Source organism: Brachyhypopomus gauderio, chromosome 10, assembly GCF_052324685.1.
Source record: "Brachyhypopomus gauderio isolate BG-103 chromosome 10, BGAUD_0.2, whole genome shotgun sequence".
Lineage (NCBI taxonomy): Eukaryota > Metazoa > Chordata > Actinopteri > Gymnotiformes > Hypopomidae > Brachyhypopomus > Brachyhypopomus gauderio.
This window is the reverse complement of record NC_135220.1, coordinates 13,925,098-13,937,885: the sequence shown is the minus strand read 5'-3', so window position 1 is coordinate 13,937,885 and position 12,788 is coordinate 13,925,098.

Genomic DNA, 12,788 nt, shown 5'->3' with positions numbered 1-12,788 from the left:
GCAGCATCACAATGCAGCCTGCTGTCAGCACGAGCGCAGAGCCTGGTTTCGTTGTGCGCGGTCCAGAGAGACCGGAGTAATGTAGAACCTTTGATTTATTTTGTCAGTGGATGCTATTCATGTGCTGCCATTTCAACCACACCCTACGCTGCCCCGCCCTATTTTTATATACTTATAATTAAAAACAGCTAACATGGTTGTCTGCAAAATGACACCAGTACAGATCTACTGTATCTACCAGTGAGTGATAACAAAAATCTATTTTTATAGACAACGTAGAAACGCAAAGCGGTTATCTATGCAAAACCAGGCACTGTTGAAACATGTCGGGGTTTAAATAATTAAAATGAAGGAAAAGGTTGTGTACTTAAAAGCTTGTACGAGACCCTGGATTAAATAGGCGTTGTGGGTGACGCTCCTGTTCAGACAGCAGAAAGGACCGCCCCTGAGGTAACATGTTTTAATTCCATTCATAATTATCATGAACATTGTCGTAATTGGAACCTTGAAGAACACCACATTCTGAAAAATAGAAAACAAACAAAAATCATCTCAAGAAAGACTAAGCCAAAAGCTGAGAGAAAAGCTGGAAAGCTAGAAGAGATATAGAAGGTCAAGGCAACAGTGGTTCCCATGGTAATCAAAGGACTAGGGGATGTAAACCCCAAACTAGAAAAATGGTTCCAGTAGATCCCAGGAATAACATTCGAGATCACTGTCCAAAAGAGGGCAGTCCAGGCAGGGAACAGCTCAGAAGTGTGCAGTCCAGGGAACATCTCAGATTGAACATACACAGATTGTATCCGACTGTATTTCTTCTTCTTCAAAAATCCACAATGTTTCCAGAGATGTTTTGGATAAGAGTTTTTTTATCAGCAATGTGAAAAAGCGAAGTGTTCTAGGTGAAACCAGTTTATATTAGAGGAAGTAGATGTTAAAATTATAACATGATTTCATGAGGCTATGTAATCAATAAGCATAAAATAAAATGTTATTTGTTTTCTTAAAGATTTATTGTATTTTCCCTAAATTCTCGTTGGACCATGTAGATACCAATGTTTGGTCTTTACGACTTTGGAACTAAAGTTTCTATTTTGTGACACTAATTCGAAAGTTGTTTGAATTTAAATATCTAGGGTGCATATTTGTTAAAGAACAGATTCTCTAAACGTTTACATGATATTTCAGATATCAATTATCGATGATTTAGAAACGTAGGGGGAAAAATTATATAATGTAGCTCCTGTAGATCCTGTTGAGAATGAAGCTAGCAACACCAACTTCGTGGAATCAATTCCCCAGACACATGCCGTCACGGTGAAGTCTAGATAAACGTCAAATGTTACTGTAAAAGGCACATGCAAATAACATAACTGCAATTCCACTGTTTGTCCAACAGGTGCCGACACTTTATCAGTGATCTATAGCTACAGCTAAGCAAAGTCCAAGACTTCGGAAAATAAGAACAGATTTGCTTCAATTGCATGGAATATTTAATAGAGCCCGAATCCCTATAAGAAACATGATGACGTCAAAGAGACACGATACAATACATGGTGTCCAATGAAAATAATAATAATAATAATATACTTTTAAACATTTTATGTACATAACTTTCCTTTTGCATTGTTTATTTTTAGCTTTTTAGAGGCAGATTATGCTTGCTGACCAGAACATATACCACAGTGGAAACCTGTAGAAATTCAGCCATTCCTTTTGGAATTCTCTGATTTTTAGGACACAAAGCAATTATGGAGGCTCATTGGGAACACAGAACTGTTCACAATCATTTCATTATTCATTTTGTATTTGGCCTTTGCTGCCTGTTTCGCAACAGAGGAAATGCTGTAGTCTAGTTCTGACCCTCCATGAACTTCTCTACAGCTTGCTGACTGGCCCAGTCTAGAAAAAGGGGATTTTGGGTAATTATGAAGGATAAACATGCTTTAGGCAAACAGACAAGGGATCCAGCATGATCCATAAACAAAGGAAATCCCTGAGCATCAAGCAACTCTGAAATATGTTGAGCTACTCAAAACCAAGAGTAGCCTTCATTAGACTCACAGTGAATAAAGATTCACTCAGTTTAAATGGAGGAACACTGTTAACACTGTGAAGCTTCAACATGTAAAAAAAAAGTCACAATTAAATTATGCTTTCACAAATTTGGGTTACTTTAAAGGCACGTGGACTTATTTTCTTGCTGAGGAACAGTTGAGAAAATGTTGAAAAACTTCTGCACTTTGGTTGCATATTAATGGTCCTCTCACTCTGAACATGGTGTGAAATTCCCCATGGGTCATACATGGCATGGAAAAAGCAGTTCAAGCAAATCTAGTCAAGCAGAGGAATTGAAAAACAGGAAATCAGGATAGCGGTGAGGTGTGTGCACTCTGATAGTAACAGAAAGCATGAACAGTTTGTTAGATCAGTGCAATGTTCCTGAAAGTTTAGCTGCCCCGACATGCACCTGTTAATTAGCATAAACATAATTAGCAGGTAACAAACCTTGTACAAACATTAATCAAATGTTCTGTTTAATCCTAATTGCCTTATTTAATACTTACGTAAAACAGACAATGAGGTGAGATCGATCTCTAAAAAAAACTAAAAAATAAACAATGGATTTATTTCTATGAAGTGAATTAATAACACATTCTGTGGATGAGGTGGGGGTAGTTCTGCCCTTGTTTGGGGTTGAGAAAAGCAAAAATGGGCTTTTGTTTTTTTTTTACAGTGAGTGGCTTTCTGCCAAGCAGCTTGTGTCCACTGAAGTACTGTAGGCTGGTTGTTTGTCTGGACGAGCCTGTGGCTGCATCTTTTCTTCCTTGGAATTTGAAATGAGAACGTCAGTTGTGTGGGAGACATTCAGAGTGGAGGCAGCTCAGGGTGGGTGGAGCTGGGAGGAAAGAGGACAACACACACACACACACACACACACACACACACACACACACACACACACACACACGGACACGCACACACACACACACACACGGACACGAACACACACACACACACACACACACACACACACATGGACACACACATACACATGGACACGCACACACACACATGGACACGCACACACACACACGGACACACACACACACACACACGCACACACACACACACACATGGACACACACACACACACACATGCACACACACACACACATGGATACACACACACACACATGGATACACACACACACACACACACATGGACACACACACACACACATGGACACGCACACACACACACACACACATGGACACACACACACACACACACACACACACACACACACACACACATGGACACACACACACACACATGGACACGCACACACACACACGGACACACACACACACGCACACACACACACACACACACACACGCACACACACACACACATGGACACACACACACACACATGGACACGCACACACACACGGACACACACACACACACACACACATGCACACACACACACACACACATGGACACACACACATAGACACACACACACACATGGACACGCACACACACACACATGGACACACACACACACACACACACACATGGACATGCACACAGACACATAGACACACACACACACATGGACACGCACACACACACATGGACACACACACACACACACACACACACACACATGCACACACACACACACATAGACACACACGCACACACACACACACACACACACACACACACACACGCACACACACACACATGGACACGCACACACACACGGACACACGCACACACACACACACACACATGCACACTCACACGGACACACATGCACACACACATCGACGCACACAAACGCACATGCACACACACACACACACGGACACACACATGGACACACACAAACGCACATGCGCACACACATGGACACACACCCACACACATACACGCACACACATGCACTCACATAAACACACATGGACATACACAAACACACAATGCGCACACACATGCACACACCCATGGACACACACATGGACTCTTGCACCTACAATGCACAAATGAACTAAAATGAACTAAGAGTAAAATGATCTTTTATGAATTCAGATCAGGTTTTCAATATTTATTTTTAACAATACTAATTTGATCTAGCCACATCAGCCCCTTCCAATAAGCAACATCACGGCTTTATATACGTCTTTCCCATCTCAAGGGTTTATATACGTCTTTCCCATGAGAGTTCACTCAGCAATTGGAAAACCAAGATTAATCCAAAACTTTGCAACTGACAAGGCTGCTTCAACAAATTATTCAAAGATTCCCACCCCACGCTCCCTTGAAGTGGTGTGTAAGCATGCCAGCATCACTGGGATGATTTTGGATGGTCATCACAAGCAATGGCTGCAATATGAGTGCCAACTGGAGTGGAGCAGAGTCCTGGGCAGGAAGTGCTCAGAGAGGAAGTCCTGCTGTTGGACAGAGTCTGGCCGCCAACCACAGCACGCATCCTCCTCCCCATTCCCTGGAGAAATGTTAATCCATCCTTCCACAGATCACTCTTATCAGCACGTGGACATATTGCTGCAGAGGAGAAGATCAAGGCCATGTTGGTGCTGTGTTCAGGTTTAGATTTTAAAGTTAAGCATTCAACAACAGTCCACTCAAAACTCGTACGCGAGCACATGTTTTTTAGGACGGGGGATCAAATTAGTGCAGGTTTGTGATAACAGAATAGTGCAGAATTGCAGAAAGACTTTGAAAGTGAAGTGGGTCTTGCTGTTACTGGATCTCAAATGCTTGAATGTCTGCTTGTCTCTTCTTCCACTTTCTTCATTACTCTGGTGGGGTTTGAGTTAATGGAATTACTCAGGATTTGGCAGGACCTCACTGGTCCCCTCGGAGAACAAATCGAGGGAGAGATTTGAGGCAGAGATCCTTATTTGGCTGTAGCCGGCCTGCGCCCGCCACAGCACCTGTTCTCACACCTCCTTCCACCTGATCCCGATTGCCTTCTCAAAGACTTGCAGACCAAGCCAGCGCTTTATCTGATGAACTGTGCGTTTGTGAGAGTTCAGACATATGATGTTTCCAGGACTGCCTCATGACTGACTGAATTCTGCCTGATTTTGGACCTTCAGTATATTAGGATTAACTACAGGGAAATGACTGTGATATCAGACAACCTCCCAACTATTATATGGATTATACTGTATTATAATGGACATGGTGCCTGGAGATCAGGCATGAGTTGATTAGTTAATCAGAGTTGAAACACCCAAGTTGCCTGCAGCCTTGAACGGTTGTAGTGAGCTACATTTGATCTGCACCAGTGCCAAGGTTTAAATCAACACCCCCAGGCAATTATAAGTGCAATTATCTCACAGATGCAGCTGCAGTCTGGCCCTTTCCGTAATCTTTGTCAAGACAAAGAAGAAACTGATGCATGCTCGTTTTACATGACCTGACCTGTGTGGTCAGTGGACCGGGGGAGGGGTTGGAGGGAATATGGGTGGAGGGATGGAGGGGTGTGGGGACATGGAGTGAGAGTGAGCTGGAAGGTGGAGGGAGTGTGAGCTAGGGGGTGGAGGGTGTGTGGGGGGTGGAGGGTGTGTGGGGGTGGAGGTTTGTGTGGGGGGGGTGGAGGGAGTGTGGGGAGGTGGAGGGTGTGTGGGGAGGTGGAGGGTGTGTGGAGGGGGTGGAGGGAGTGTGGGGAGGTGGAGGGTGTGTGGAGGGTGTGTGGAGGGGGTGGAGGGAGTGTGAGCTAGGGTGTGGAGGAGAAAGAAAGAGAAGTACAAAAGGGGGCTTTGAAAAGGGGCCTTTTCTCCCTGCAGTAAACTTTGCCGGCCACAAGATGATTTACAGTCATCAGAGAGGCCAGACAAAGACATGGAACAGAGCCATGCAATGAAGGAGTTATATAGAGAGAGAGAAGGAAAGAGAGATGAGAGAGAGATACAGAGAGTGTGTATGTGTGGGAGAGAGAGACTGGGGGAAGACTAAAGGGAATGACAGTGTGTGTGTGTGTGTGTGTGTGTGTGTGTGTGTGTGTGTGTGTGTGTGTGTGTGTGTGTGTGTGGGGAGGGGGGTTCAGAGTTTTACATTTCCTGAAGAGACATAGGGATGCAGCCGTCAGGTGTCATTACACAACCTATTGAAAACATGTCATTTTTATTTTGTTGCCAAGTCCTTTATTACCAAGTTTGTGGATATAATTATGGTGGTTTTCCACTACTTACATTAATTTTTTATTTATTTAGTTGGTTACAAAACCAGTTTGCTTTTGCTTATTTCTTGTATCTTGCGGAAGCAAATGACTATGCACATTTGTGACGTATGACAGGGGTGTTGTGGGGGGGTGGGGGGTATGATGGGGTGGGGGTATGGGGTATGATGGGGTGGTGGGTATGGGGGCATGATGGGGTGTTGGTGGAAGGGTTGCCTGTTTGTGCATTTGCTAGCATTGCATTGGATTACATTATGGCAGCGCTGATTTGGACTTTTGGGTCCTGATGTGGTTTACATGCTTCACCTCTCAGTGTTCACCAGAGAAACATTCTGACACCTTTTTGCACTGCATGCCACAAATATCACTTCTGTTGTCCCTCCTCGTCTTCATCATTAGATCAGTGTCTGATCATCTGCTTCAGAGCGTTTCCATTGGCAACACACCAATGCAGCGTTGGGTCTGTATAGAATACACAGCAATATCATCCACAATCTACTGCAAGGCTTTTAGCTCTTCACTCCAACAAGCTGCACTCCTGACAAGCTGGACTCCTCACACAATCTCTCTTAATGGCCTTTGAATAATCTATCCAGAACATGTCAAACGTTTGGCTTCTGAATTGTTTCTGAGTGGAACTGCTGCTCCCGAGATTCCCTACACTAAATAACGAAGATTAACTGTTAGACACTTGCAAGCTCTAAGCACACAGAGCATTTTCGTACCACGAGCAATTCCATGTTCTTCAAAAAAACTACCCTTACACTAGACAGGAGACTCTCGTCTACCAGGAGAGGGTGGGAGACTTCAAAACGCTTCTGCTCTGAGCTTCTTGGTTAAGAATGTAGCTCAAGTTTTGATTTGGTTTATGTGTGGTTCACAAGTGGCTCTAGTGGCCTCACTGTAAATGTGTCCTCTTTACATTGTCCCCTTTCATTTTTATCAAGCACTCTTAGTTTCTGACCTTTCTTTTACAGTTTCCCTTAACCTATTTATACCATAAAACCAGAGGTTAAAAATAAGAAGCCTTTCTTCCTCTTCCTCCTCCTCCTCCTCCTCTCTACTGCTGCCTTCTCCATAGGTATTTGTCTTTTCTTTCTCCCACAGTATCCCTCCATAGTGGAGACTTGTATCACAGCTGGACAAATATAAGCGCTTTTTTGTGTGTCAGTGGGAACCCCGCGTTTTCCAGCTATTCATCAGCATCCCATAAACGTGGTGCAGGTGTTGGGTTTCGGGCTGAAGGCCAGCGGCGGGGCTCTCATCACGCCGCCGACAGCCGAGCTTGAGCAAACATGTCGGTCCGGCTCGGCCGACGCCACCTCTCATTACTGTCCGTCGCGGGCCCGGCTCTGTAACAGAATGAATAGGTGATAACAGCCTTAAAGAGGAACACCTCGTTACAACCAAGCCCCAGGACTCTCAGGGATTACCCTTAGTGCAGTGTGGCCTGGCTGGACACAGGACATGAGAAAGGCGAGACCATGAGAAGGCCAGAAGCAGGACAGGGCGTCCTCTGTTCGACCGGACGGCCAGGCACACAGGACTCCACGGCAGTCTCGGGGGACATGACGTCTACATCGACTGCACTACGAGTCCTCGTCGCCATGTCCTTGTGACTGCTGTAGTTGCACACGCCAAACGTTGACAGGCCGCCTTGTATGACAACAATACACAACGCAAGATTAGAATTATGACAACAATAATGTTGATGACAGTATTTTTCATGACTAAACGTAGTGATTTAGGAAATGTAGGAACAGTGTTGCTGGAGATGGTAGGAAATTTCTGGCCTCTGCAAGCTTCTGTCAAGGATTTACACACACACACACACACACACACACACACACACACACATACACATACACACATACACACACACACACAAGCAAGCACAAACACATGCACACTGTCACACACACAAATGCACATGTAAGCACGCACGCACACACACACACACACACACACACACACACACACACATACACACACACACACAAGCAAGCACAAACACATGCACACTGTCACACACACAAATGCACACGTAAGCACGCATGCACACACACACACACACACACACACACACACACACACACACACACACACACACACACACACACACACATACAGACATATCCTGGTTTTACTACCACTCAAAACAGAACAATGTGAAAGATGTGGTTACAATTTCATTTTTCAGTCATGAATATCAAAGGATAGTCTGGAATGTGTTTACGCAGAGAAGCAAACTGATGTTGGTCCCATTTGAGTACACTGATACAAGGGAAGTGTAACGATATCGCTTGACATTTGCACGCTATGATACCTAAGATTCAAAATATCACTGACATTCTCACATGTTTTCAATGCATGCAGAGTATCACGTTCTACACACCCGCGCTTCCCTGCTGCCATGCTGGATGGGTGTAACAAACATTCAACAATAACAGGCTCAAAGGCATTTTGGTCTACTGGAAAATACCCTCCAAATTCTTGACTAAAAACAAGTTTTTGCTTGTTGGGAATATTAAAAATAGACCTTACAGTAAGAATAGCTCCATGATGAACTTTAGCATATTTTAGATAGAAAGGCACTACAATATACATTATGGATAACTGTTTGTAAAATTATGGAAATGTTCTTGCTTTTTATAGAGAGACGTTTTGCAGTGAACACAGGGATCTTAAATCACATGCAGTGATTTGCAAAAAAAACCACAATGATGAACTGCATGTCGTGTAATGACTAAACTCACAGAGTAATAACAGACCAGGGTTTAGAATAGTAAACCTGGCAAACTGTGTTTTTAGTTAATATTTTCTTCCTTGCCAGACCAAGACATTCCTTGATTCTGATGTCATTCTCGGAGATCACAACATCTGATGGATGATTTTTGGATCTCATTCTGGAAGTTACATAGTGCAGTTGAAATGCTTCAAAGGCGTCGGGTCCTCAGAGCTCTGGAGGGAAGACATTAACATTACGGCCACACTGAGTCGCACAGCAGCATGAGTGCAGTGTTAATTAGCAACACCTCTTTTATCTTCTTAACGTTCTGTTATCAAGTCAGGCTACGTGTTACTTATAATGTTCACAGCTCGATGCACAAGTCTTATTTCGCTTATGTTATGACATTTACTGACGTGTGTGTGTATAGATAGATAGATAGATAGATAGATAGATAGATAGATAGATAGATAGATAGATAGATAGATAGATAGATCTGCTATGGGGTGTCCTTCATAAGCACCTATGTGGAGTTTTGCATGCTGAGTGCTCTTGCCTGTCCAATCAACCTCCAGGGACCAATCAGTGTTTTCTATCATTTGGACTGACGACTGGCAGATTTTTTGCGGTTGGAAAAACCGGCCTGGATATTAATCCAAATAAGCTACAACATGCATTTTGACTTTTTTAAGCACCAGTTATAATGGTTGACTCGACACAAATGAGAGTTACCAAAGCCTTTATTAATCAATTACAATATGCAACAAACAAACAATATACAATGAACGAAAAAGAAAAAAAAAACAACTAAAGAAATCACCAAAACCACCTCCTCAGTTTCCATTTCGCTGTGCTTCACAGTGACACCAAGCACGGACGTAATTTTGGGGGGGGGGGGGGGGGGGGGGGGGGGGAGGGGGGGACATGTCCCCCCACTTTTTCAAAAGTCGGCTTTGGTCCCCCCCAGTTTTACGGTTAAAACCAAATATTTAAATAGTGACGAATCCATGTCCCCCCCACTTTTGAAATCAAATTACCTCCATGACACCAAGTGTTACGGTACGGAGGTCCTGCCGGCCGCATCCGTGTGCAGCGGCAGCATTTCATGTTGTCCTGTTATTGTTACGTTGTGTTCATCCCTAAGGTGGGCGGGGCCCATCAGGAAACCCGATACCTGAGGGTCGTTTGTCTGTCTATTTACAGTATGTTGTGTCTTTGTACCAGTTCACTGCTGGTTATTGTATCCTTAATTTGGATTAGCTCACGGGTTTTGAGTTTGTGCACTTTATCCATTAAATCCTCCCTTTTCCCTGACACTGGCATGATTGCTTCCTTTTACATTTGCACTCCTTGCCCGTCACACCATGTGTTTTCAAACCTAATCAGGTCACTCATGGCAATCTTCTAATCAGAGTTCCAGTGCTGATCGGCCCTCAACCAGACTCTTCCTACTAATCCACGCTGCCATCTTAGATTGCTTTAGAAAAACATTCAAAACCTGACATTGTGCTTTCTTTTTTGGAGTGTGATTAAAACCACAAACAAGAAATGCCATTGTAAAAACAATACCAAAATGAATGAAAATAATGTGCACAAACCTGCATCCTGAATCCCCCAATACCCACTCACTATGTCAGAATTCTGACATATCTCTCAGTTATTACATGTCTTTCAATCAGTCTTGCCCCAAACAATTGTCACATGGTAGTGGGATTGCACACTGAAGTTCATCAACACCAAATCTAAGCTTTTCCTCTGGGATTCTGGTTAATGGAGCCAAAATGGAAGCATGCAAGTAATTACAGTACCTCCCTCTCACATCCTCACATCCAGGATGAATGTCGAGTGCTGCCTCCCCCTGGAAAAGCATTTGGCCTCTTCTGCCAGACGTCTACATGGGCCAGACACCACAAAAGGCTTTAGATAAGACCTTAAACATCCGTCCATATGAAGACCAGCTGATCAAGCAGGGACATTCCCGAGACCATCTTGATGTGCTTTTCACTTCCTGCTTTGTCTTATTGGTGAAGGACGTCTCAAGAGCATGTGTGTGTTTATGAGTGCATCAACTTGTGTTTTGCATGTGACAGCATGTCTGGAGGCTGTCAGCCAAAGACTTCTGGACAGATTCAGTAATGAGATCGAGCAAATTCAAACCATGCCTACCAACTGCTCAGAGGTGGTGATGTTCCTTTATGTGATTTTCCCTTTAGACAGTGTGTTGCTTTGCATTGCACGATAATGTATTATGCTGTGTGATCTCACTTTTTTCTCTCAGATTTTTCATTGTAAACAATGAGATCAGTGTTTGCACTGCAAATGGCAGGAAATGATGTGACTTCAGGATCTTCCAGAGTTTGAAGCACATTTGTGATCAGAAACATTCTGCCTTCACCATGTATGTCATATGTCACCATGTATTTTGGAAACCTTTGGAGACAATCTTTCCTGAATGCACTTTTCATCAGACGCTCTTCACAAAGGACCGATGTTCCTGTCTCTTCCTTTTGTGTGTAACAACTCTATTGAGGTAAAGAGAGCTTCTGTCACTTAGCTCATCGTGAGCTTTTCCGTAGAAAGGAGTAGCCTAAGGCCATGTGGGCATTATGAGTGCACTTTAATGCAACCCAACAAAAGCCAACACACTCTGTCACGCATGTGCGTTATCTGGACATGCAGTGATGTGTACGCAAGCCTCAACAGGACGAGTGCAGAAGGCCCTGCGGTTCGTCTCGTTTGTTTGACAAGGGGAGAAAACGTGTGAGCACCCCACAAAAATGGATAAAAATGTCATCGCCAGCCATCCAAAAAACAAGATTCATGAACAACAGACATTCTGTACCTCATCAGGTATTAGGAAGCAAAGTGAGCTTGTGAGATTTGGAAGGTTTGGACACCGTTCAACGGTTCAACTGGTCAGAGAAACTCACAAATTGTTGAATGCAGCATGTATTTGATGTACTGACTCATGACACAGCAGTCAGAAGACAGAGACTGTAAAGAGAAAACGTGTATGGATAATGAATAAAAGACAGAGAGAGAGATGGAGAGAGAGATGGAGTCTGGGACAGAGTTAAACGAGAGTGTCTCCTTGTGCCTTACACATGAAAATGTGTGTATTTATTTTCAAATAATGCTCATTCCCTGAATTCTTAGATGTCCTTGAGATTTTCATGTTAAAAGCCGTTCTATGAAGTGACCGTAAAAATGCAAAGTATGCTGAATCAAGAGAGGAATTCATGGAAAATGTAAAACATTTGACATGCCATTCTTTGTTACAGTTCAGAAAAAAAATGTGACCAAGGTTTCTGCAGACAGCAGATATCCTGTGTTCCAGTGCTAGGATCTTTCAGCATTCTCTGTGGGGGAAAATAATGATAGTGCCTCCACAGTACACAGGAAACATTCCAGCACGGTTGTTCTTCTTATAAAAGTACATCCCAGAAACTTCAAACAAAACATATATTTGTACCCTGGTCAAGCATGTATAAGTGAGATGTACTCAAATTAAAGAACTGAATGTGGAAACACACTTTTTATTTTTTTTTCCCATCCTCTGGATCTAGAAGACTGGTGACCTGGTACAAGCAAGTGAAAGCATTAGGAATGTTTCATTAATAGAAAAATTGCAACCTACAAAAATGACTGACTTGCTTGATTGCATTACACGTAACTTGTACTGCACATTTATGTCATACCCAAGATGGCAGCAGCTCTCAAATCCCACTAGCATATGACCATTGTTTGGGGGAGAAAAAAAGCTTTGAGCTCTAGTTGGATAAGATTAGTGGACTAATCAGTCAGGCCAGGAGAGCATGGTTTCTGTCTGGGAGCGTACG